The sequence below is a fragment of the Mobula hypostoma genome, chromosome 30, assembly GCF_963921235.1.
Source record: "Mobula hypostoma chromosome 30, sMobHyp1.1, whole genome shotgun sequence".
Lineage (NCBI taxonomy): Eukaryota > Metazoa > Chordata > Chondrichthyes > Myliobatiformes > Myliobatidae > Mobula > Mobula hypostoma.
The window spans coordinates 19470253-19494995 of record NC_086126.1 but is presented as its reverse complement, the minus strand read 5'-3'; the positions used below and the strand labels follow the sequence as shown (position 1 = coordinate 19494995).

The 24743-nt window shown below is 43.4% G+C and overlaps 1 long non-coding RNA gene across 1 annotated transcript in view; it reads left to right on the top strand.

Annotated features, from left to right (window-relative positions):
* LOC134339763 (uncharacterized) overlaps positions 1 to 24535 on the top strand; it is a 31967-nt gene extending 7432 nt beyond the window's left edge. The window contains exons 2-4 of the long non-coding RNA XR_010016444.1: positions 403 to 560; positions 22350 to 22516; positions 24405 to 24535. This is a non-coding gene — a long non-coding RNA (uncharacterized LOC134339763). The remainder of the gene's footprint in view (positions 1 to 402; positions 561 to 22349; positions 22517 to 24404) is intronic.
* Positions 24536 to 24743: the final 208 nt, after the last annotated feature.

Sequence of the window (24743 nt, the reverse complement as noted above, 5' to 3'; positions counted from 1 at the left end):
CTTATGGCCAGAAGGATGCTCTTGCTTTAATGGAAAGATGTGGCCCATCCTATTCACGCTCAATGGTTTCATGATGTGATGTCATGTTTAAATTTAGAGAAGATTTTATGTTCAGTCTCTGAATCTGGGCAAGACTTTCAAACATTGTGGGGACCTTTTTTGAATTATTTTCAAAACCTTCGATTTGCTGTTGAAGCACAGATGATGACTAATAACATTTTTCCTTTTTTTCTTTACTAATCATCTTCAGTATGGTAGTGGTTTACGTGTTTTTAATATAATAAAATTACTATATTTCAATGTTACGAATTAATTAATCTGTATAAATATAGGGTAAGGAGTCTTTATATGCGATTTAGTATAATGTATTGACATATATATTTTTCTTGTACTCTATTATAGGTAAAATTAATAATAAAAATATTGGAAAAGGAAGTTATCAGGAAAGTGGATGAAGGCAAGGCAGTAGATGTTGACCACGTGGACTTCAGCAAGGCATTTGACAAGGTCCCGCAAGGAAGGTTGATCAAGAGGTTCTGTCACTGGGCAATCAAGATAAGGTAGTGAATTGGATTAGACAACACACATAAAAGTTGCTGGTGAATGCAACAGGCCAGGCAGCATCTGTAGGAAGAGGTACAGTCGACGTTTTGGGCCGAGACCGTTCGTCAGGACTAACTGAAAGAAGAGCTAGTAAGAGCTTTGAAAGTGGGAGGGGGAAGGGGAGGGGAGGGGGAGATCCAAAATGATAGGAGAAGACAGGAAGGGGAGGGATGAAGCCAAGAGCGGGATAGTTGATTGGCAAAAGGAATATGAGAGGATCATGGGACGGGAGGCCTAGGGAAAAAGAAAGGGGGATGGGGGAAGCCCAGAGGATGGGCAAGGAGTATAGTGAGAGGGACAGAGGGAGAAAAAGGAGAGGCCTTACTCTTAATAATTTCTCCTTTGGCTCCTCCCACTTCCTCCAAACTAAAGGTGTAGCTATGGGCACCCATATGGGTCCTAGCTATGCCTGCCTTTTTGTTGGCTTTGTGGAACAATCTATGTTCTGTACCTATTCTGGTCTCTGTCCCCCGCTTTTCTTTCACTACATCGACGACTGCATTGGCGCTGCTTCCTGCACGCATGCTGAGTTCGTTGACTTTATTAACTTTGCCTCCAACTTTCACCCTGCCCTTAAGTTTACCTGGTCCATTTCCGACACCTCCCTCCCCTTTCTAGATCTTTCTGTCTCTATCTCTGGAGACAGCTTATCCACTGATGTCTACTATAAGCCTACTGACTCTCACAGCTACCTGGACTATTCCTCATCTCACCCTGTCTCTTGCAATAATGCCATCCCCTTCTCGCAATTCCTCCGTCTCCGCCGCATCTGCTTTCAGGATGAGGCTTTTCATTTCAGGACGAGGGAGATGTCTTCCTTTTTTAAAGAAAGGGGCTTCCCTTCCTCCACTATCAACTCTGCTCTTAAACGCATCTCCCCCATTTCATGCACATCTGCTCTCACTCCACCCTCCTGTCACCCCACTAGGAATAAGGTTCCCCTGGTCCTCACCTACCACCCCACCAGCCTCCGGGTCCAACATATTATTCTCCGTAACTTCCGCCACCTCCAACAGGGTCCCACCACCAAGCACATCTTTCCCTCCCCGCCTCCTCTGTTTTCCACAGGGATTGCTCCCTACGCGACTCCCTTGTCCATTCATCCCACCCATCCCTCCCTACTGATCTCCCTCCTGGCACTTATCCTTGTAAGCGGAACAAGTGCTACACATGCCCTTACACTTCCTCCCTTGCCACCATTCACCAGACAGTCCTTCCAGGTGAGGCGACACTTCACCTGTGAGTTGGCTGGGGTGATATACTGCGTCCGGTGCTCCCGATGTGGCCTTCTATACATTGGTGAGACCCGATGCAGACTGGGAGACTGCTTTGCTGAACACCTACGCTCTGTCCGCCAGAGAAAGCAGGATCTCCCAGTGGCCACACATTTTAATTCTACATCTCATTCCCATTCTGACATGTCTATCCATGGCCTCCTCTACTGTAAAGATGAAGCCACACTCAGGTTGGAGGAACAACACCTTATATTCCATCTGGGTAGCCTCCAACCTGATGGCATGAACATTGACTTCTCTAACTTCCGCTAATGCCCCGTGGAATTAGCTTGCAGCATGATCTCCCAGTGGCCACACATTTTAATGAATAGGTTAGGACTTAATTCTTTGGAATGTAGAAGACTGAGGGGAGATTTGAAAGAGGTATTCTAAATTGTGAGGGGTGTACAGAAGATAAATGCAAGTAGCCTTTTCCACCAAGGTTGTGTGGGACGACAACCAAACGTCATGGGATAAGGGTGAAAGGTGAAAAGTTTAAGAGGAACACGAGGGGAAACTTCTTCACTCAGAGAGTTCTGAGAGTGTGGAATGAACTGCCAGCACAAGTGGTGCATGTAAGCTCAATTTCAACATTTAAGAGCAGTTTGGATAGGTACATGGACAATAGAGGTATGGAGGGCCACAGAACCAGTGCAGGGCAATGGGAGTAGGCACTTTTCATAGTTTCGGCATGGACTGGATGGACCGAAGAGCCTGTTTCTTTGCTGTACTTTTTTAAGACAGTGGCGGGAATTGAACCCTGGAAATCATTGTGCTGACCACTACGCTACAATCTATATGCCAAATATGACTCTGCTTGTCTTGATCTTCAGAGCAATTCTGTAACAATGGCAGTTTCAATCGATTGAACTCACTGTCAGGGTACACTCTGTGATTGTGGAACGATGGCAGTTTCAAACCATTGATCCCATTGTCAGTGTACGATCAGTCAATGTGGAACGAGGGCAGTTTCAAACCATTGATCCCATTTGCAGCATACCATTGATGTCATTGTCAGTGTACATTCTGTGATTGTGGAAAGAGTGCAGTTTAAAACCATTGATCCCATTGTTAACGTATACTCTGTGAATGTGGAGTGAGGACAGTTTGAAACCAATTGCTCCCATTCGCAGCATACTGATTGTGAAACGCGGGCAGTTTCAAACCATTGATCCCATTGTCAGTGTACACTCTCTGATTGTGGAAGCAGGGCATGTTCAAACCATTGATCACACAGTCAGTGTACACTCTGTAAGTGTGGAACGAGGGCAGCTTCAACCCATTGAACTCATTGTCAACTTACACTCTGTCAGTGTACACTCGGAATTGTGGAACGGGTTTCAAACTTTTTATCCCATTGCCAGAGTACATCTTTTGATTGTGGAACGAGGGCAGTTTCAAACTATTGATCCCATTGTCAGTGTACACTCTGTGAGTGTGAAACGAGGGCAGTTTCAAACTATTGATCCCATTGTCAGTGTACACTCTGTGAGTGTGAAACGAGGGCAGTTTCAAACCATTGATCTTATTGTCAACTTACACTCTATGACTGTGGAACAAGGGCATCTTCCAGCCATTGATCCCACAGTCAGTGTACGCTCTGTGATTGTGGAACGAGGGCAGTTTCAAACCATTGATCACATAGTCAGTGTACACTCTGTGAGTGTGAAACGAGGGCAGTTTCAAACTATTGATCCCATTGTCAGTGTACACTCTGTGATTGTGGAACGAGGGCAGTTTCAAACCATTGATCACATAGTCAGTGTACACTCTGTGAGTGTGAAACGAGGGCAGTTTCAAACTATTGATCCCATTGTCAGTGTACACTCTGTGAGTTTGAAACGAGGGCAGTTTCAAACTATTGATCCCATTGTCAGTGTACACTCTGTGATTGTGGAACGAGGGCAGTTTCAAACCATTGATCACATAGTCAGTGTACACTCTGTGAGTGTGAAACGAGGGCAGTTTCAAACTATTGATCCTTTTGTCAGTGTACACTCTGTGAGTTTGAAACGAGGGCAGTTTCAAACCATTGATCTTATTGTCAACTTACACTCTATGACTGTGGAACAAGGGCATCTTCCAACCATTGATCCCACAGTCAGTGTACGCTCTGTGATTGTGGAACGAGGGCAGTTTCAAACTATTGATCCCATTGTCAGTGTACACTCTGTGAGTTTGAAACGAGGGCAGTTTCAAACTATTGATCTTATTGTCAACTTACACTCTATGACTGTGGAACAAGGGCATCTTCCAACCATTGATCCCACAGTCAGTGTACATTATGTTAGTGCGGAACAAGGACAGCTTCCAACCATTGATCCCACAGTCAGTGTACGCTCTGTGATTGTGGAACGAGGGCAGTTTCAAACAATTGATCCTACTGTCAGCGTACATTCTGTGAATTGTGAAACGAGGGCATTTTCAAACCAATGATCCCATTGTCAGCGTATACTCTGTGAATTGTGGAACAAAGGCAGATTCTAACCATTGATCCCATTGAGAGTGTACACTCTGTGAGTGTGGAACGAGGGCAATTTCAAACCATTGATCCCATTGTCAGTGTACACTCTGTGAATTGTGGAACGCGGGCAGTTTAAAACCATTGATCTTATTGTCAACTTACACTCTATGACTGTGGAACAAGGGCATCTTCCAACCATTGATCCCACAGTCAGTGTACGCTCTGTGATTGTGGAACGAGGGCAGTTTCAAACAATTGATCCTACTGTCAGCGTACATTCTGTGAATTGTGAAACGAGGGCATTTTCAAACCAATGATCCCATTGTCAGCGTATACTCTGTGAATTGTGGAACAAAGGCAGATTCTAACCATTGATCCCATTGAGAGTGTACACTCTGTGAGTGTGGAACGAGGGCAATTTCAAACCATTGATTTCATTGTCAGCATACACTATGTGAGTGTGGAAGGAGGCCTGTTTCAAAAACCATTCATCCCATTGGGTACAGGCTGTGATTGTGGAAGGACTGCAGTTTCAAAACACTGGTCTCATTGTCAGCTTACACTCTGTGACTGTGGAACAAGGGCAATTCCAACCCATTGATCCCATTGCCAGTCCACACACTGTGATTGTGGAACAAGGGCGGTTTCAAACCATTGATCCCATTGTCAGTGTACACTCTGTGAGTGCGGAGCGGTGGCAGTTTCAAACCTTGGAACTCATTGTAAGTGTATACTCTGTGATTGTGCAACAAGATTATTTTCAAACCATTGATCACATTCGCAGCATGGACTTTGTGAATTGTGAAACGATGGCACTTTCAAACCTTTGATCCCATTGTCAGCGTATACTCTGTGATTGTGGAACGATGACAGGTTCAAACCATTGATCCCATTGTCAGTGTACATTCTGTCATTGTGGAATGAGGGCAGTTTCAAACCATTGATCCCATTGTCAGTGTACATTCTGTCATTGTGGAATGAGGGCAGTTTCAAACCCTTTATCCCATTGCCAGCGTACATTTTTTAATTGTGGAACGAGGGCAGTTTCAAACTATTAATCCCATTGTCAGTGTACACTCTGTGAATGTGTAACAAGGGCAATTTCAAACCACTGATCCCATTGGCAGTTTCCACTCTGTGATTGTTCTACAAGGACAGTTTCAAACCATTGATCTCATTATTAGCGTATACTGTGTGAGTGTGGAACGAGGACAATTTAAAACCATTTATCCCATTGTCAGTGTACGCTCTGTGAATTGTGGAACGAGAGCAGTTTAAAACCATTGATCCCATTGTCAGCGTACACTCTGTGAGTGAGGAACTATGGCATTTTCAAACCATTGATCTCATTGTTAGCGTACACTCTGTGAATTGTGAAACGAAGGCAGTTTCAAACCCTTTATCGCATTGACAGCATACATCTTTTGATTGTGGATCGAGGGCACTTTCAAACCATTGATCTCATTGTCAGTTACACTCTGTGAAAGTATAATGAGGGCAGTTTCAAACTATTGATCCCATTGTCAGTGTACACTCTGTGAGTGTGGAATGAGGGCAGTTTCAAACTATTCATCCCATTGTCAATTTACACTGTATGACTGTGGATCGAGGGCACTTTCAAGCCATTCATCCCATTGTCAGCGTATTCTCTGTGAATGTGAAATGAGGGCGCTTTCAAATTATTGATCTCATTGTCAGTGTACACGCTCGGATTCTGGAAGGAGGGCAGGTTCAAACCATTGATCTCATTGTCAGTGTGCATTCTGAATGTGAACAAATGCAGTTTCTAACCATTGATCCCATTATCAGTGTACACTGTGAGTGTAGAATGAGGGCAGTTTCAAACCATTGATTTCATTGTCAGTATACACTATGTGAGTGTGGAAGGAGGGCTGTTTCAAAACCATTCATCCCATTGTCAGTGTACAGGCTGTGACTGTGGAAGGACGGCAGTTTCAAAACACTGGTCTCTTTGTCAGCTTACACTCTGTGACTCTGGAAGAAATGCAATTTTAACCCATTTATCCCATTGCCAGTGCACACACTGTGATTGTGGAAAGAGGGCAGTTTCAAACCATTGCTCCCATTGTCAGTGTACGCTGTGAGTGCAGAACGAGGGCAGTTTCAAACCTTAGAACTCATTGTATGTATATACTCTGTGAGTGTGCGACGAGGTCAGTTTCAGACCATTGATCCCATTGTCAGTGTACACTCTGTGAATTGTGGAATGCGACCTGTTGTTGAAGAAAACATCAAAGAATTAGTCATGAAATTACAGGCCGATGAGTCAGACATCACAGGGGAGTAAATTATTGGAAGGTATTCTAAGGGACCAAATAAGTATTTGGATCGACATGGACTGATTAAGGATAGTCAGCATGGCTTTGTGCATGGTAGATCATGCCTATCTAATCTTGAAGAGTTTTTTGAAATGGTTACCAGGACTATTGATGAAAGAAAGGCAGTGGGTGTTGTCTATACGGCCTTTAGCAAGGAATTTGACAAGGTCCCGCATGGGAGCTTGGTCTAGCAGGTTCAGTCGCTCGGCATTCAGGGTGAGGTAGTAAACTTCATAAGACATTGCCTTTGTGGGAGAAGCCAGAGAGTGGCAGTAGATGGTTGCCTCTCTGACTGGACGCCTGTGACTTGTAATGTGCTGCAGGGGACGGTGCTGTGTCTGTTGCTGTTTGTTATCTATATTAATGTTTCTTGTTGTTCCTTTCAACCATTTGTTTTGCATTTTTGTCTTTTAAATTATGAGAACACTCAGTCCTCTTTTATTTTCATTTAGAAATGCATACATGCATTAAGAAATGATACAATGTTTCTTCAGAGTGATATCACAGAAAACAGGACAAACCAAAGACTAACACTGACAGAACCAAATAATTGTAACATATAGTTACAGCAGTGCAAAGCAATACCATAATTTGATGAAGAACAAACCATGGGCATGGTAAAAAAAAGTCTTGAAGTGTCCAAGTCGATTGACTCCTGAGTCCCCGATAGCAGCCAGCAAAAGGGAGAAACTCCCTGCCATAAACCTCCAGGCACCGAGAACTGCTGATGCCTCGGAAGCAGCCAACCACAACTGACACTGAATCTGTCCATCCGAAAACTTCGAGCCTCCCACCAGCCCCTCCGATACAGCCTCCCGAGCGCCTTTGACCTCGCCCTGGCCGCTGAAACAAGCAAAGTCGAGGATTCGGGGCCTTCTGCTCGGGAGATTCCGGTTACCACACAGTAGCAGCGACAGCGAAGCGGGCATTTCAGAAGTTTCTCCAGATGTTCCTCCGTACTCTCACGTCTGTCTCCATCAAATCAGAATTGTGCATGGTACCCTACTTGACAGATTACAGATATCATTCGCCAGAGAGGCCGTGCATGCTGCCGTCACACCGCCACCTTCTCCTCCTCCATTTACGAGGCATGTTGCAAGCTCGACCATCAATCCAGCGCTGATGGATAGCATTCAAGCAGATGATCAGAATCGAACTCAGGTTCACTCACCTCAAAGCCTGGTAAGGATGCCATGACACCACCAGCTGGCTTATTGATATTACAGAATCAGCATTAGGTTTATTAGTACTGGCATGTATCATGAAATCCACAAAAGTTGGTGCCAATTTGCCTCAGATTGATCTCCTGAGTAAATAAAGATGCAAAAAATGTATTTAAGTTCTTCTGTGTTTTGGTTTCACACCTGGATTACAATTCTGATCTTCCATAGCACCAATTTTGTCCCTTGCAATCCTTTTGCTCTGAATATACCTGTAGAATCCCTCAGGAGTCTCCTTCACCTTGTCAGCTAGGTAAATGTCATGCCTTCTTTTAGCCCTCCTGGTTTCTTCCTTAAGTGTTCACTGGAGTTTCTTATTCTCCACAGCACCTCATTGGTTCCCTTCTGCCTGTACCTGCTATGCACCTCCTTTCTTCTCTTGAATACCAAGGCTCCCTACACTTGTTATCTTTACTTTTTATTCTGACAGGTACATACAAGCTTTGTCCTTTCAAAATTTCACTTCTGAAGTCCTCCCACTTAGGAGATACATACACATTTGCAAGGAAACAGCCGGTTCAAATCTGCACCTGGCAGATCATTTAAATATAGAAACACAGAAAACCTACAGCCCATTCCACGCACTCACCACTCTCTGCGTAAAAAAACTTACTCCTAACATCTCCTCTGTATGTACCTCCAAGCACCTTAAAACTGTGCGTTCTCGTGCTAGCCATTTCAGCCCTGGGAAAATGCCTCTGACTATTCACATGATCAATGCCTCTCATCATCTTATCCACCTCTGTCAGGTCACCTCTCATCCTCCAATTCTCTGGGGAGAAAAGGCCGCATTCACTCAACCTATTCTCATAGGGCATTGTCCCCAGTAATGGCCACACCCTTGTAAATATCCTCTGCTCCCTTTCTATGGTTTCCACATCCTTCCTGTAGTGAGGCAACCAGAACTCAGCACAGTACTTCACGTGGGGTCTGACCAGGGTCCCATATAGCTGCAATATTGCCTCTTGGCTCCTAAACTCAATCCCACAGTTGATGAACGCCAATTCACTGTATGCTTTCTTAACCACAGAGTCAACCTGTGTGGCAGCGTTGAGTGTCCTGTGGATGCTTTCCAAAAGCTCCAGCACCTCTTTCTTAATATCTATATGCTCAGACTTTTCAGTCACTGTAAGTCATCCCTACAATTGCCAAGATCCTTTTCCGTAGTGAATACTGAAGCAAAGTATTCATTCAGTACCTCTGCCATCTCCTCCGGTTCCATACACACTTTTCCACTGTCACATTTGATTAGTCCTATTCTCTCACGCCTTATCTTCTTGCTCTTTGCATATTTGTAGAACGCCTTGTGGTTTTCCTTAATCCTGTCTGCCAAGGTCTTCTCATGGCCCCTTCTGTCTTTCCTAATTCATTCTTAAGCTCCTTCCTGCTAGCCTTATAATCTTCTAGATCTCCATCATAGCCTAGCTTTTGGAACCTTTTGTAAGCTCTTCTTTTCTTCTTGACTAGATTTACAACAGTCTTTGTACACTATAGTTCCTGTACCCTAGAATTGTTTCCGTCTCATCGGAATGTACCTATGCAGAACTCCACGCAAATATCATCTGAACATTTGCCACATTTATGCCGTGCATTACCCTGAGAACATCTGTTCCCCATTTATGCTTCCAAGTTTCTGCCTGATAGACTTTACTCCAATTAAAAGCTTTATGATACCATCAAAATTGGCCTTTCTCCAAATTAGCATCTCAACCAACTGACCAGACCAATCTTTGAAACTCATGGCATTGTGAGCACTGGATGAAAATCTTCCCGTAAACAAAGTTCTGTCACTATTGCTGTCATTGCCTAATAGCAAATCAAATATCACACACTCTGTCTTTGGGACTTCTACATGCTGATTAAGAAACTTTCCTGAACACATTTGACAAACTCTAGCCTGTCTAGTCCTTTTATAGCATGGGAGTCCCATCAATATGTGTAAAGTTAAAACCACTGACAAAAACAAACTATAATGTTTCTTGCTACAGTCTGCAGTCCCTTGACAAATTTGTTCCTGTAAATCCATCAGGCTGTTGTGTGGTCTGAAATATAACCCCGTTAACGTGATCATATCTCTCTAATCTCTCAGTTCCACCCGTAACGCCTCACTAGATGAGCGTTTCAGTCGGTCCTGGCTGAGCACTGTCATGACATTCTCTTCACTTTTTAAAAAAGGAGGGAGAGAGAAACCGGGGAACTATAGACCGGTTAACCTAATGTCGGTGGTGGGGAATCTGCTGGAGTCAGTTATCAAAGATGTGATAACAGCACATTTGGAAAGTGGTGAAATCATCGGACAAAGTCAGCATGGATTTGTGAAAGGAAAATCATGTCTGACGAATCTCACAGAATTTTTTGAGGATGTAACTAGTAGAGTGGATAGGGGAGAACCAGTGGATGTGGTATATTTGGATTTTCAAAAGGCTTTTGACAAGGTCCCACACAGGAGATTAGTGTGCAAACTTAAAGCACACGGTATTGGGGGTAAGGTATTGATGTGGACAGAGAATTGGTTAGCAGACAGGAAGCAAAGAGTGGGAATAAACGGGACCTTTTCAGAATGGCAGGCGGTGACTAGTGGGGTACCGCAAGGCTCAGTGCTGGGACCCCAGTTGTTTACAATATATATTAATGACTTGGATGAGGGAATTAAATGCAGCATCTCCAAGTTTGCGGATGACACGAAGCTGGGTGGCAGTGTTAGCTGTGAGGAGGATGCTAAGAGGATGCAGAGTGACTTGGATAGGTTGGGTGAGTGGGCAAATTCATGGCAGATGCAATTTAATGTGGATAAATGTGAAGTTATCCACTTTGGTGGCAAAAATAGGAAAACAGATTATTATCTGAATGGTGGCCGATTAGGAAAAGGGGAGGTGCAACGAGACCTGGATGTCATTATACACCAGTCATTGAAAGTGGGCATGCAGGTACAGCAGGCGGTGAAAAAGGCGAATGGTATGCTGGCATTTATAGCGAGAGGATTCGAGTACAGGAGCAGGGAGGTACTACTGCAGTTGTACAAGGCCTTGGTGAGACCACACCTGGAGTATTGTGTGCAGTTTTGGTCCCCTAATCTGAGGAAAGACATCCTTGCCATAGAGGGAGTACAAAGAAGGTTCACCAGATTGATTCCTGGGATGGCAGGACTTTCGTATGAAGAAAGACTGGATGAACTGGACTTGTACTCGTTGGAATTTAGAAGATTGAGGGGGGATCTGATTGAAACGTATAAAAGCCTAAAGGGATTGGACAGACTAGATGCAGGAAGATTGTTCCCGATGTTGGGGAAGTCCAGAACGAGGGGTCACAGTTTGAGGATAAAGGAGAAGCATTTTAGGACCGAGATTAGGAGAAACTTCTTCACACAGAGTGGGTGAATCTGTGGAATTCTCTGCCACAGTAAACAGTTGAGGCCAGTTCATTGACTATATTTAAGAGGGAGTTAGATATGGCCCTTGTGGCTACAGGGATCACGGGGTATGGAGGGAAGGCTGGGGTGGGGTTCTGAGTTGGATGATCAGTCATGATCATAATAAATGGCGGTGCAGGCTCGAAGGGCCGAATGGCCTACTCCTGCACCTATTTTCTATGTTTCTATGTTTCTATGTCTGGTAACAGCACCCTCCTTTAATCCCTCCCACTCTGTCACGTCAAAAACAATGGAACCCCAGAATACTGAGCTGGCAGTCCTGGAACCAAATGCCATAACAGGAGGCGTTCATCCAGGCCCTCAGCTTATCTGCCTTTCCTATGATACTTCTTGCTTTGAAATATACGCAGCTCAGGACACTGGTCACACCAGGCTCAACCTTTTGATTTCTGACTTTGTCTGATGCCTCCACAACCTATCCATTCACTGTTCTGACACTCTTCTCCCATTCTCCCATTGACCTGCAACTCTAGTTTAAACCCCCACGTGCAGCACCAGAAAACCTTCCCACTTGGATATTCGTCTCCTTCCAGTTCAGGAACAAACCTTCTCTTGTGTGCAGGTCCCACCTTCCTTGGAAGAGAGCTCACTGAACCAAAAATCTTATGCCTTCCTGCCTACACCAACTCCTTCGCCACGTGCTAAACTGTATAAACTGTCTAGTTCTGGCCTCATTAGCATGTGGCACAGGTAGCAGTAGAACATAGAAAATCTACAGCACATTACAGGCCCTTCGGCGCACAATGTTGTGCCGACCATGTAACCTACTCGAGAAGCTGCCAAGAATTTCCCAACCGCATAGCCCTCTATTTTACTAAGCTCCATGTACCTACCTAAGATCTCTTAAAACTCCCTACCACCTTTGCTAGCAGTGCATTCCACGCACCCACCACTCTCTGTGTGAAAAACTTACCCCTGATATCCCCCTTGTACCTACTTCCATGCACCTTAAAACTGTGCCCCCTTGTGTTAGCCATTTCACCCCTGGGAAAAAACCTCTGTCTATCCACACGATCAATTGCCCTCATCATCTTATACATCTCAACCTCTGTCGCTCAAGAAGAAAAAGGCTAAGTTCACTCAACCTATTCTCATAAGGCATGCTCCCCAATCCAGGCAACATCCTTGTAAATCTCCTCTGCACTCTCCCTATAGTGTCCACATCCTTCCTGTAGTGAGGTGACCAGAACTGAACACAGTCCTCTGTGGGGTCTAACTAAGGTCTTATATAGCTGTAACATTACCTTACGGCTCTTGAACTCAATCCCACGGTTCATGAAGGCCAACACACCATAGGCCTTTATAACAACACTGTCAACCTGCACAGCAGCTTTGAGTGTTCTATCGACATGGACCCCAATATCTCACTGATCCTCCACACTGCCAAGTCTTAGCAATAATATAATATTCTGTCTTCAAACTTGACCTGCTGAAATGATCCATTTTATACTTATCTGGGTTGAACTCCATCTGCCACTTCTCAGCCCAGTTCTTCATCCTATCGATGTCCCACTGTAATCTCTGACAACCCCCCAGATGATCCACAACACCTCAACTTTTGTATTATCAGCAAACTTACAAACCCACTACTTCCTCAAACTACTCCTCCAAACTACTTCCTCATCTAGGTAATTTATAAAAATCACAAAGAGTAGGGGGTCCCAGAACAGATCCCTGTGGAACAGCACTGGTCACCATCCTCCATGCAGAATACAAACCATCTACAACTACCCATTGCCTTCTGTGGTCAAGCCAATTCTGGATCCACAAAGCAAGGTCTCCATGGATCTCATGGCTCCTTACTTTCTGAATGAGCCTTGCATGGGGATCCTTATCAATTGCGTTGCTGAAATCCATATACACTACATCTACTGCTCGACCTTCATCAATGTGTTTTGTTACATCCTCAAAGAATTCAATCCGTCTACCTGCCCTTGACAAATCCATGCTGACTATCCCCAATCAGATTTTATCTCTCCAAATAATCATAGATCCTGTCTCTCAGGATCTTCTCTAACAACTTGTCCACCGCTGAAATCAGACTCACTGGTCTATAATTTCCTGGGTTAGCTCTACTCCCTTTCTTGAACAAGGGAACAGCTTTTGCAACCTTCCAATCCTCTGGTACTTCTCCCATTCCTGAGAACACAACCCTGAGGTCCTGCCCTTTAACTTAGAAACTTAACTCCCTGAACTCCCTATGCAGAACATCATCACTCTTCCTACCCATGTCACTGGTACCAACGTGGACCACAACTTCTGACTGTTCACCCTCCCCTTTAAGAACTCTGAAGACTTGTTCCAAGATATCCCTGATATTGATGAAGGAAGCAACATAACATCCTGAAATCTTATTCCTGTCCACTGAATTTCCTTTCTGTAGATCTGCTCTCCAAGCAGCCTCTCCAAGGCTCATCATATTAATGGGCAAAAATGCCGCAAACCTGCGGAGACATCAACTGCTGGAACAGAGAGGAGCACAAACATTGCGAGAGAGTGAGCAAAATCAGCTCGACGCTCACCTCTGGTCCTGACTCTTGGGCTTTCAGTCTATCTGAACCAACATTTCAATTGTCAAGCACCAAACAGTGACTCACTCAAGGATTTGGACTCTGGTGTGGCAACGTTCTTGGCCTGAAGCTGTTCTCGATCTCACCAAATTGGCTCGGTGCTTGTAAGGATTCAACCTCACACATGGGTAAGGCAGATGGGTATAGAGACTCTTCTGCAGTGACTCCTCTCCAAATTGCTCACTCCAACAGTGAAAGTGATACAAACTCTGCCGCATTGACTCGTCTCCGAATCGCTAACTCCAACACTGACAGCAGTACAAACTCTTCCTCAATGACACCTCTCCAAATCGCTCACTCCAACAGGGACAGCACTACAATTTTTTTTTCTGTGGCCCCATTTTGAACACATCACCATCCGACTTTGTGATCCACCATCAGGACTCATTCTTCGAATTATCTTCATCTTGGCTTTCTTCCTCACTGTTTGTGGTGACAGTTGAACACAGCTTACTTCAGAAAAGGTGTCATTAGTAACGAATGTCAAACTTCTTACCTTTGGACCTCTCAGTAACTGTCACACAACTTCAGTCATGCCACCTTAAACTGGGAGAGAAAACAATCTTGGTGACAGGTGGGATACCGGAAGATTGGATGATAGCCAATGTTGTTCAGCTGTTCAGGAAAGGCTCTGGAAGTTATAGCTGGTAAGCCTGACATCACTATTAAGAAAGATATTGGAAGGTATTTTAAGGGAATTTGGATAGACAGGGACTGATTAGGGATAGTCAACATGGCTTTGTGTGTCTTAGGTTCTGTCTAACCAAATTATGAGTTTTTTTGAGGAAAGTTTTGAGTTACCTGGAAAGTGATAAAGGCAAGGTTGTAAACATTGTCTACATGGCCTTAAGCAAGATATTTGTCCAGGTCCCACATGGGAGGTTCGTCAAGAAGTTTCAGCGCTAGGCAATCAAGATGACGTAGAAAATTGGATTAGACATTGGCTTTGCAGGAGAATCCAGAGAGTTGTAGTTGATGTTTGCCTCTCTGACTGAAGGCCTCTCTGATTGGTGGAGCACAAAGGGATTGATGCTGGATTTGCTGTTGTTTGTCATCTATATCAGTAATCTGGATGATCATGTGGTTAACTGGATCAACAAATCTGCAGATGACAGCAAGACTGGGGAGTGGGGATCAATAAACAGCAAGGAAGACTGTCAAAGCTTGTAGAGGCAGGAAATAATTAACTGAGAAATGGTTAGTCCTGACGAAGGGTCTCGACCTGAAACACCAACCATACCTCTTCCTAGAGATGCTGCCTGGCCTGCTGCGTTCACCAGCAACTTTGATGTGTGTTGGTGAGAAATGGCAGATGGAATTTAAGGCAGATAAGTGTAAAATCTTGCACTTTGGGAGGATCATCCAGGGTAGGTCTCACACAGTGAATGGTAGGGCACTGTGGAGTGTGGTAGAGCAATGGAATCTGTGAATACAGGTCCATTAGAAGTGGTGTCACAGCTAGTTAGGGTTGTAAAGAAAGATTTGGCATGTTGACCTTCATAAATCAAAGATGTTATGTTGAAGTTGTATAAGAATTGGTGAGAATTGGTTTGGAGTATTTCATGCAGTTTTGGAGCAAAAATAAGATTGAAAGAGTACAGAGAAAATCTACAAGGCTTTTTCCGGGACTGGAGGACCTGAATTATAAGGAAGGATTAAATAGGTTAGGACTTTATTCCCTAGAATGCAGAAGACTGAGGGGAGATTTGAAAGAGATACATAAAATTATGTGGGATATAAATGGAGTAAATGCAAGCAGGCTTCTTCCCCAAAGGTTGGGTGAGACTACAACTGGATATCATGGGTTAAGCGTGAAAGTTGAAATGTTTAATGGGAACCTAAGGTTAAAGTACTTCACTCAGAGAGTAGTTAGTGTATTCAACGTGCTGCCAGTGGTGGACACAAATTGATTTAAACGTTTAAAAGTTTGGATAGATACATGGATGGTAAGGGTGTGGAGAATGATGATCTGAGTGCAGATTGATGGCACTAGACAGTTTAAATGGTCTTGCATGCATTAGATGGGCTAAAGGATCTGTTTCTATGCTGTACTTTCTATGACAATGATTCTACACGATTTTGATACTATGCATGTGCCATATTGCAATTTGTTCTGTTTTATTCATGTTTAATTGGTTTGTTATTGTGTTCGAGTTCTTTTCCATTTATTTTGTGGGTGGAGGATGGCAGTATATTTTTTGACTATATCCATGCCTTCATTGTTGGGATGGAAGCGTCACGGACAATAATGTTATTTATGTCTGTCTCTAATTGCCTTTGAACACAAGACCATACAACACAGGAGCAGAATTACCATTCAGCTGTTCTCATCTGTCCCATCTATCCATCATGGCTGGTTTATTTTCCCTCTCAACCTCATTTTCCTGCTTTCTCCCCATAAGCTTTGATGCCATTACTAATCAAGAACCTACCAACCTCCACTTTAAATGACTTGGCTTCCACAGATCTCTGTGGCAATGCAATCCTGATTTGCCAGCCTCTGGCTACAAACATTTCTCCTCACCTCTGTTCTAAGGTTTCATCTTTCTACTCTGAGCCTGTGTCCTCTGGTCCTAGACTCGCCCACTACAGGAAACATCCTCTCCACATCCGTTCTATCTGTGCACTCTGGTCCTAGAGTATCCCACTATAGGAAACATCCTCTCCATATCCACTCCATCTGTGCTCGCTGGTCCTAGACCCTCCACTATAGGAAACATCCTCTCCACATCCACTCTATCTGTGCCCTCTGGTCCTAGGCTCCCCCATTATAGGAAACATTCCCTCCACGTCTACTCTATCTGTACTCTCTGGCCCTAGACTACTTCACTGGCCATTCCCCTAATCTGTCTGAGTACTTCTGCAGACTTTCTGCTTCCTTAACACTACTTTCCCCAATGACTACTGCAGAACCCCACTTGACACTACCATCCAACCAGAAACTTTTACTCTTTATATATCTGAAAAAAAAACTTTTAGTATCCCTTTTTGGCTAGCTTACTATCTTCACATTTCCTCTTTTCTCTCTCTATTGTTTTTTAGTTGCCCTCTTTTGGTTTTTAAAAGCCTACAAATCCTCAGTCTTCCCACTAATATTTGTGATATTGTATATCCTCTCTTTTGCTTTTATGCTGTCTTTGACTTTCTTTGTCAACTATGATTGCCTCACACCCTTGTCCTCCCACCCCTATAGAATTCATCTTCTTTGGGAAAAATCTACCCTGCATTTTCCAAATTGTTTGCAGAAACTTCAGCCATTGCTGCTCTGCCAACATCCCTGCTAATGTCCTCTTCCAATCAACTTTGGCCAGCTCCTCTCTCATGCCTCTCTAGTTCCTGTTAATCCACTTTAATACTGATGCATCTGATTTGAGCTTCTCTCTTTCAAACTACAGGGTGAATTTTGTCATACTATGATCACTGCCTCCTATGTGTTCCTTTATCTTAGGCTCCCTAATTAAATTTGTTTCATTGCACAACACCCAGTTCAGAATTGCCTTTTCCTTAGTCGGCTCAAACACAAGCTGCTTTGAAAAGTGATATAGTAGGCATTCTACATATTCCTTCTCATGGGATCCAGCACCATCCTGATTTTCCCAATCTACCAGCAGATTGAAACCCCCCGACTGTCATAACATTGCCCCTTTTACATGCTTTTTCAATCTTCCTTTCTTATTTTTATCCCACATTCTGGCTACCATATGGAGGTTCAAATACAACTCATATCATGGTCTTTTTGTCCTTGCAGTTTCTTATCTCTACCCACAAGGATTCTGCATTATGTCACCTCATTCTAAGGATTTGATTACATATTTTACCAGCAGAGCCACCCACCCCTCCTGCAACCTGCCAGATCTTTTGATATAATGTGTATCATTGAATATTAAGTTTCCAATTGCAATGTTGTTTCAGCCCTGACTCAGTGAAGCCCACAGCATCTCTAACTGTACTACAGGATCATCTGCCTTCTTCCATCTACAGCATGCATTCAAATATAACACCTTCTGTCCTGTATCATTTTCAATTTTGTCTCAATATTACCAGAAGGTAAATTCCCATCCCTTTCTAAACTTTTCGTATTTTGCTTTATTCTGGACAATTTCTTAACCTCTCCTGCACTCTCCTTCAATTCGAGTTCATCATCACTTTTCCAAACTACTCAACCCCCTCCTCCACTATGTAGTTTAAAGATACACTTCAACCCATCCCACTGACTACAATTTTGCTCTATCAACTCTCTATTTTCTTCACAGTCTTTCAACACACTTGTATACCAACTTTCCCATCACTCTGGTTCTCATCCTCCTGCCAAATTAGATTAAGCACTCCCCAACAGCTCCAGAAAGGATATTGCTCCCCTGTCAGTTCTGGTGTAACGCATCATTTTTGTATAGGTTATAACTGTCCCACGGTTGGCGGGGTGGGGACACGTCTCTACCAAAGGAGGTGTAAGCCGCTCCTTCCCTCCACTAGCCTGCAGGTCACCCTGGGGAAAATTCACCCGCTAAGCCCCCGATCAGGGTCACGTAAAGCCCTGTGAGCAGGTAGTGCATATCAAAAGATCTGGTTTTGCGATCACTGACGCCAGGCTAACTCTGAAGAGTATTGCTAATGGCTGGGGTCACCCGTCTTGTAAAGGCAACAATGACAAACCACTCTGCTAAAATGTTTGCCACGAACAGTCATGGTCATGGAAAGACCATGATCACCTACATGATATAACATGGCACAAAATGGATGAATGATACCTACTCCAGAAGAGATCTCAATAATCTGAAACCTGAAACCCGCTGCACCTAATTAGCAGCCACAAATTCATTTGCCAAATCAATCTATTCTCACCCTCACTGGTACATGAAAATGCAAAGGTTGCTGCCCTTGAGGTCCAGTTTTTCAGCTTCCTCCCTCACTCTCCATATTCTCTTTTCAGGATCTCATCTCTCTTCCTATCTATATCTTGGTACAATTATGTCCCACAGTTCTGTCTGTTCACATAAAGATCTTGTTCCCTCCCTCTCTCTCCATATCATCTCTTCAGGACCTTATCACTCTTCCTATCTATGTATTGGTACAATTATGTCCCGTAGCTCTGTCTGTTCACATAAGGAGCTCGTTTATAAGTCGTTTACAGTGTTTATTGTATTTTGGCAGTGTTTTGTTCAGTAAAAGAGATTTATCGGACTGGTGTGTCAGACTAGTCTGAAATGCTGCAAATTCCTGAGTTGTATCGTCACTTTGAAGCTGATTATAGACCTCAGGAGAAAGACACTGGAGGTCCTTGAGCCATTCCTCAGCAGGGGATCAGAGGTGCAGAGGGTCAGCAACTTTAAATTCCTCAGAGTTATCATTTCAGAGGACCTGTCCTGAGCTCAGCACATAGGTGCAATTACAAAGAGAGCACGACAGCACTTCTGCTCCCTCAGGAGTTTGCCAAGATTCGGCATGGCATCTAAAACTTTGACAAATTTTGACAGATGTGGGGTGGAGAGTATATTGCAGGCTGCATCACAGCCTGGTATGGAAACACCAATGCCCTTGAATGGAAAATCCTACAAATAGTTGTGTATACGGCCCAGTCCATCACGGGTAAAGAACTCCCCTCCACTGAGAACATGTACACGGTGTATTGTTGCAGGAAAGCAGCATCCATCATCGGGGAGCCCAAAGGGGATGAATTGACTCAACATCATTTTCTCTTTCTGAACTGTTCCCACAACCTATGGATTCACTGTCAAAGATTCTTCATCTCATGTCCGTTATATTTATTGCTTATTTATTATTATTATTTAACGGCGACTCCTTTGCTTGCATCTTCGGAAACAGGGTCTATTTCTGTCTTTAGTATCTCTATTTTTTCATTCAGGGTTTTTTTTTGAAGACCCTGACCTGCAGTTACATGCTGACTTCGGTTGTTTGCGGCAATGGGACCCGCTGTCGGGGTCTTACGACCGGCTGCTTTTTTATATGAGCAAGGACGCGACCTGGAAGACTAGCGCGCCTTCGTGGTCCCGGGATTTTGTGGCTTTGGAGGCGGGCGGGCTCGTGGTCGGTGCCAACGCAGAAACTACTGTATTGTGGGAGATGGAAGATCGAAAGCAACAAGCTGGCTGCTGGCTGTGTGCCCAGAGACCTGAGTTCTTTGGGCACAGAGCTCGGAAAAAGAGACGCAATGGATTGTTAACATCGTAAATGAGTGAGTTGTTTGTTATGTCTCCTCTCTCACTGTGAAAGGGAGAGAACCTGTGCTACGTCAATTTGCCAGGTGAACGAGTAGTCTTTGGGCACTGCAAGTCTGTGTCTTTGCTGATGCTTTGCTGCACACTTGAGGGCTCGGTGGGTGGCGCCGATGCTTTTTTTGCTGGTGGGCGGGCGGGGGGGTGTTATTGCTTTGCTGCTGCTTGCGCATGGGTGGGGGAGCTGTGGGAGGGCTTAGGGGTTCTAACATTTAACTGTCTGTGGGGCACTCGTCTGTTTTCGCAGATGGTCACAAAGAAAAAGAGTTTCAGGATGTATATTGTATGCATTTCTCTGACATTACATGTAGCTTTGAAACCTTTATTTTTTTTTGTATTTGCACAGTTTATTTTGTTATCTTAGCACACTGGTTGAATGCCAGTTGGTGTGGTCTTTCAAAGCTCAAAGCATATTTATTTTGAAATTATGTATACAGTATAGAAACTTGAGATTCATCCTTGACAGCCGTGAAACAAAGAACCTCCAAAGAGCCCAAAAAGAATGTGAAGTGAGGACAAGAAACAATTCATGCAAACAGTAACTGCCAGCTAACAGCGTTCTGAACTGAAGTCCACAAGAGTCCAAGACACGTAGTTCAGCGCAGAGTCGAGTAAACGTCGCAGAGCTGGCCGCTCCCTCGCTTCGTGCCCCAGCACCTTGACCACTAATGCCAAATCGACGCCCAAACATTGGATTCAGTCACCTCGATATGCTCTGGTGCCTGCACCCAGCTACCTCGATTTGGCACGGCACTTAAAATCGCTGCCCAAACATTGGGTTCAATTGTCCCGATATGCTCTGGTGCCTGGACCCCGCCACCTCGATTCTGCCTGTACCCGACTGTTCCGGTTCAGTGCGGCACTTAAATCAATTAAACCACAATTCTTTTCTGCTCTCGGCGACCGGCCTGCCGCCTTGAGCCTCGGTTCCACCACATCGAAGTGCCTCCAGGTCCAAAGGAAAGTTACATGCGGTGATCATTTGCCAAAAAACAGTGCGACTAACAAAATATTCGGTTGTTTCCTCCTTTCCTAGCCACCAGGCAGAAGTCGCAAACATTCGCCAGCATATCTTAATACAAGCCATTGATTCGATTATGGTTATTATTGTGGCAAGCATTTGGTTCATAATGACAGACGAGGAAGCTCGTTAACTCAGGAACACTTTTATTCTGATAGACACAAATCGGACCAGGCGCCATGACTTGGAGAGAGAACCCAACCAGACTCACACAGACGGGGAAGGCGACCATCACATGCGCCCCGGTTACAGTCAGGGTGACCCACAAATATACTGGATAACACAAGCTAAAATGTAACAATAAATGAACTGGAACTTCCCGCCATTATCCCACAAAAGCATTTTAACACAAGAACAGTTCTGGTCATTAAAGATGCAGGGGCGGGCTGTCAACCCCCTCCCCCCCCTGCAGGGCATCATAATATATTTATTGAATATGCCCGTAAGAAAATAAATCTCAAGGTTATAGATGGTGACGTGTACTGTATGGACTTTGAACAGAACTTTCCGAAGTTTCGTGTCTGACCTATTCTGCTACATCGAATTGTTTAATGATACCGCATGGCATGCTTTCTTACCCGGACCAGGTGCAACAGTTTCTTCAACTATATCCGTGTTCATCATTCAATACTCTTATCCCCTCAGAGCCAGTCAGTAAATTCCCAGACTTAAGCCGAGGCCTATGAAATTTAATTTGAATTTTGATGCTCCGGTTGTTTGGATGGAGTCAATGGAAATACTTGTTACATTTCTCTAATTACTGCCAAGCAGTTGCCAATCAAGTCGAATTGATAACATTTATGGGAGGCCCTTGATCTGAAATACTACATTAATTGAAGTCACTAATTGCTGCGTATTTGAAGGAATTATGTTTCATGCTCAAGGGGATGTGTTTATTTTGTGAGAATGATGTAATGGTCTTTTGGAGGTCACCTGATGTGATTTTCCTGCCGATGTGAGGTCGTGTGATGACGTGTGACCCATCACTATATAAGGGTCGACCCAGGTGACGCAGTGGGTTTTTAGTTTGTAGATTTCCGGGTAGAACGGGTTGTGTCTCCGTTTCTGTTGCTTGTTTGTTTTTGTGACGCAATTTCATTTTTAAAATGGAGTATTGTGTTCTGTTGCTATATATCATATTATTTGGACTGGAAATTTTTGCTAAATGTATTGATTTACTCAATTCCAACATTAGAGGGGAGAGTGAAGAATTTTTCGAAGTGCAGGATCGAGGGATCGAGAGGAGCCAGCATCGTTTGGCAGTTTAATAAAGGATCGACCTTATTGAGTCTTCGTTGGAGGAGTAGCTACCTGCATCGAGGATAACTCTTGCCAAACAGAGCAAGGAGTTCATGCAAAAAGGTGCTCTCTCTCTCTCTCTCTCTCTCTCTCTCTCTCTCTCTCTGAAGGAATTTAAGGTCAGTTGATTTAAACTGTTTATTTTTGGCATTGTGAATCCTGTGGACAGAAAGAAGTACACAGTAATTTGCTGGATTATGTTTTGAAACTTAAAGACAGATTGTACAAAGCTTGCACCTTGGCCAAGGAAAATTTAAAGTTGGCTCAAGAGAAGATGAAGATGTGGTATGATAAGGAAAATAGGATGAGGTCATTTAAGCCTGGAGATAAGGTGTTGGTTCTTTTCCCAGTGCAAATGAACCCATCACAAGCCAAATTCCATGGTCCTTATGAGATTAAATCTAAGGTAAATTATGTGGATTATGTGGTAAAAACCCCAGATCAGAGCAAGACAACACAGCTGTGTCATATAAATATAATAAAACCGTATTATGAGACAGAAGTTGCTACTATGACTGTTGTGATCGATAATGAGTCTGATCTTGATGAAAACTTACTGGAGGATTCATCTGAAACTCATTTTAAACCCAACATTATTTCAGCCAGGTTACCAAATTCAAAATTTCTGGAAAATATTGATGAAAAATTAGCTCATTTACAGCCAGAGCAGAGAGAGCAGATGAAACAGTTAATTTTTAAATATAGAGATTTATTTCCAATGTTCCTAGAAGAACCACCGTAGCTACGCATGATGTAGATATTGGAGATGCAAAACCCATAAAACAACATCCATATCGAATGAACAGGGAAAAATGTGAACTTGCTGAACAAGAAATTAAGTGTATGTTAGAGAATGATATTATTAGACATTTTAATTCGAATTGGAGTTCACCGCGTGGTATGGTGCCTAAGCCAGACCAATAGTATTAGGTTTTGTACGGATTACAGAAAGGTGAATGCTGTGACAAAAACTGATGCGTATCGAATACCTAGGGTAGATGATTGTGTAGGTAACGTTGGACAGGCCAAATTCCTTACAAGAATTGATTTGTTAAAAGGTTATTGGTGTGTTCCATTGACGGATAGAGGTACAGAGATTTCAGCATTTGTAACCCCATCTGGGTTATATGAATATAATGTCCTTCCATTTGGGATGAAAAATGCACCAGGAACTTTTCAGAGGATGATTAATGGCGTGATTCAGGGTTTAAAAGATACAGATGCCATATTGATGATTTAGTTACAGGAAATAGTACATGGAAAGCACATATTATGGCAGTGGAGAAATTATTTGAGAGATTTTCAAAAGCTAACCTAACTATTAACTTAGCTGAAAGTGAATTTGGTCATGCCACTGTGACAGTTAAGGAAAAGGGTTAAAGAAATTAGACTCTAATTTAATAACACAGTTTAATGTTACAGGAGTACAATATTTTGATCACTCATATTAAGGGTAAAGACAATGTGATCGCTGATTGTCCAGATGTTAAATGTACAATGAAAATTTGTTTTTTTTGGAGTGATATTTTAACATTTGTAACACTCCTACTGTACATTAGTTTGTAAAGAGCTGAAAGATAAGATTGTATGTATTGTGTATTTTGTAAATTTTATACCTTTGTATTTTTTTTGTATATATTGTTAAAATTTTGTTCTTCAAGAGACCGCATTTTTTTGGGGGGGGGGCGGTGTTACATTCTCAAGGAGATGTGTTTTTTTTGTGAGAATGATGTAATGGTCTTTTGGAGGTCACCTGATGTGATTTTCCCGCCGATGTGAGGTCATGTGATGACATGCGACCCATGACTATATAAGGGTCGACCCAGGTGATGCAGTGGGTTTTTAGTTTGTAGATTTCCAGGTAGAACTTGTTGTGTCTCTGGGTCTGTTGATTGTTTGTTTTTGTGACGCAGTTTCATTTTTAAAATGCAGTATTGTGTTCTGTTGCTAGATACCATATTACTTGGACTGGAAATTTTTGCTAAATGAATTACTCAATTCCAACATTAGAAGGGAGAGTGAAGAATTTATCGAAGTGCAGGATCGAGGGATCAAGAGGAGTTGGCATCGTTTGACAGTTTAATAAAGGATCGACCTTATTCTGGTATCTCTCCCCCACTTTTCCTTTGCTACATCGACGACTGCATTGGCGCTGCTTCCTGCACGCATGCAGAGCTCATTGACTTTATTAACTTTGCCTCCAACTTTCACCCTGCCCTCAAGTTTACGTGGTCCATTTCCGACACCTCCCTCCCCTTTCTAGATCTTTCTGTCTCTGTCTCTGGAGACA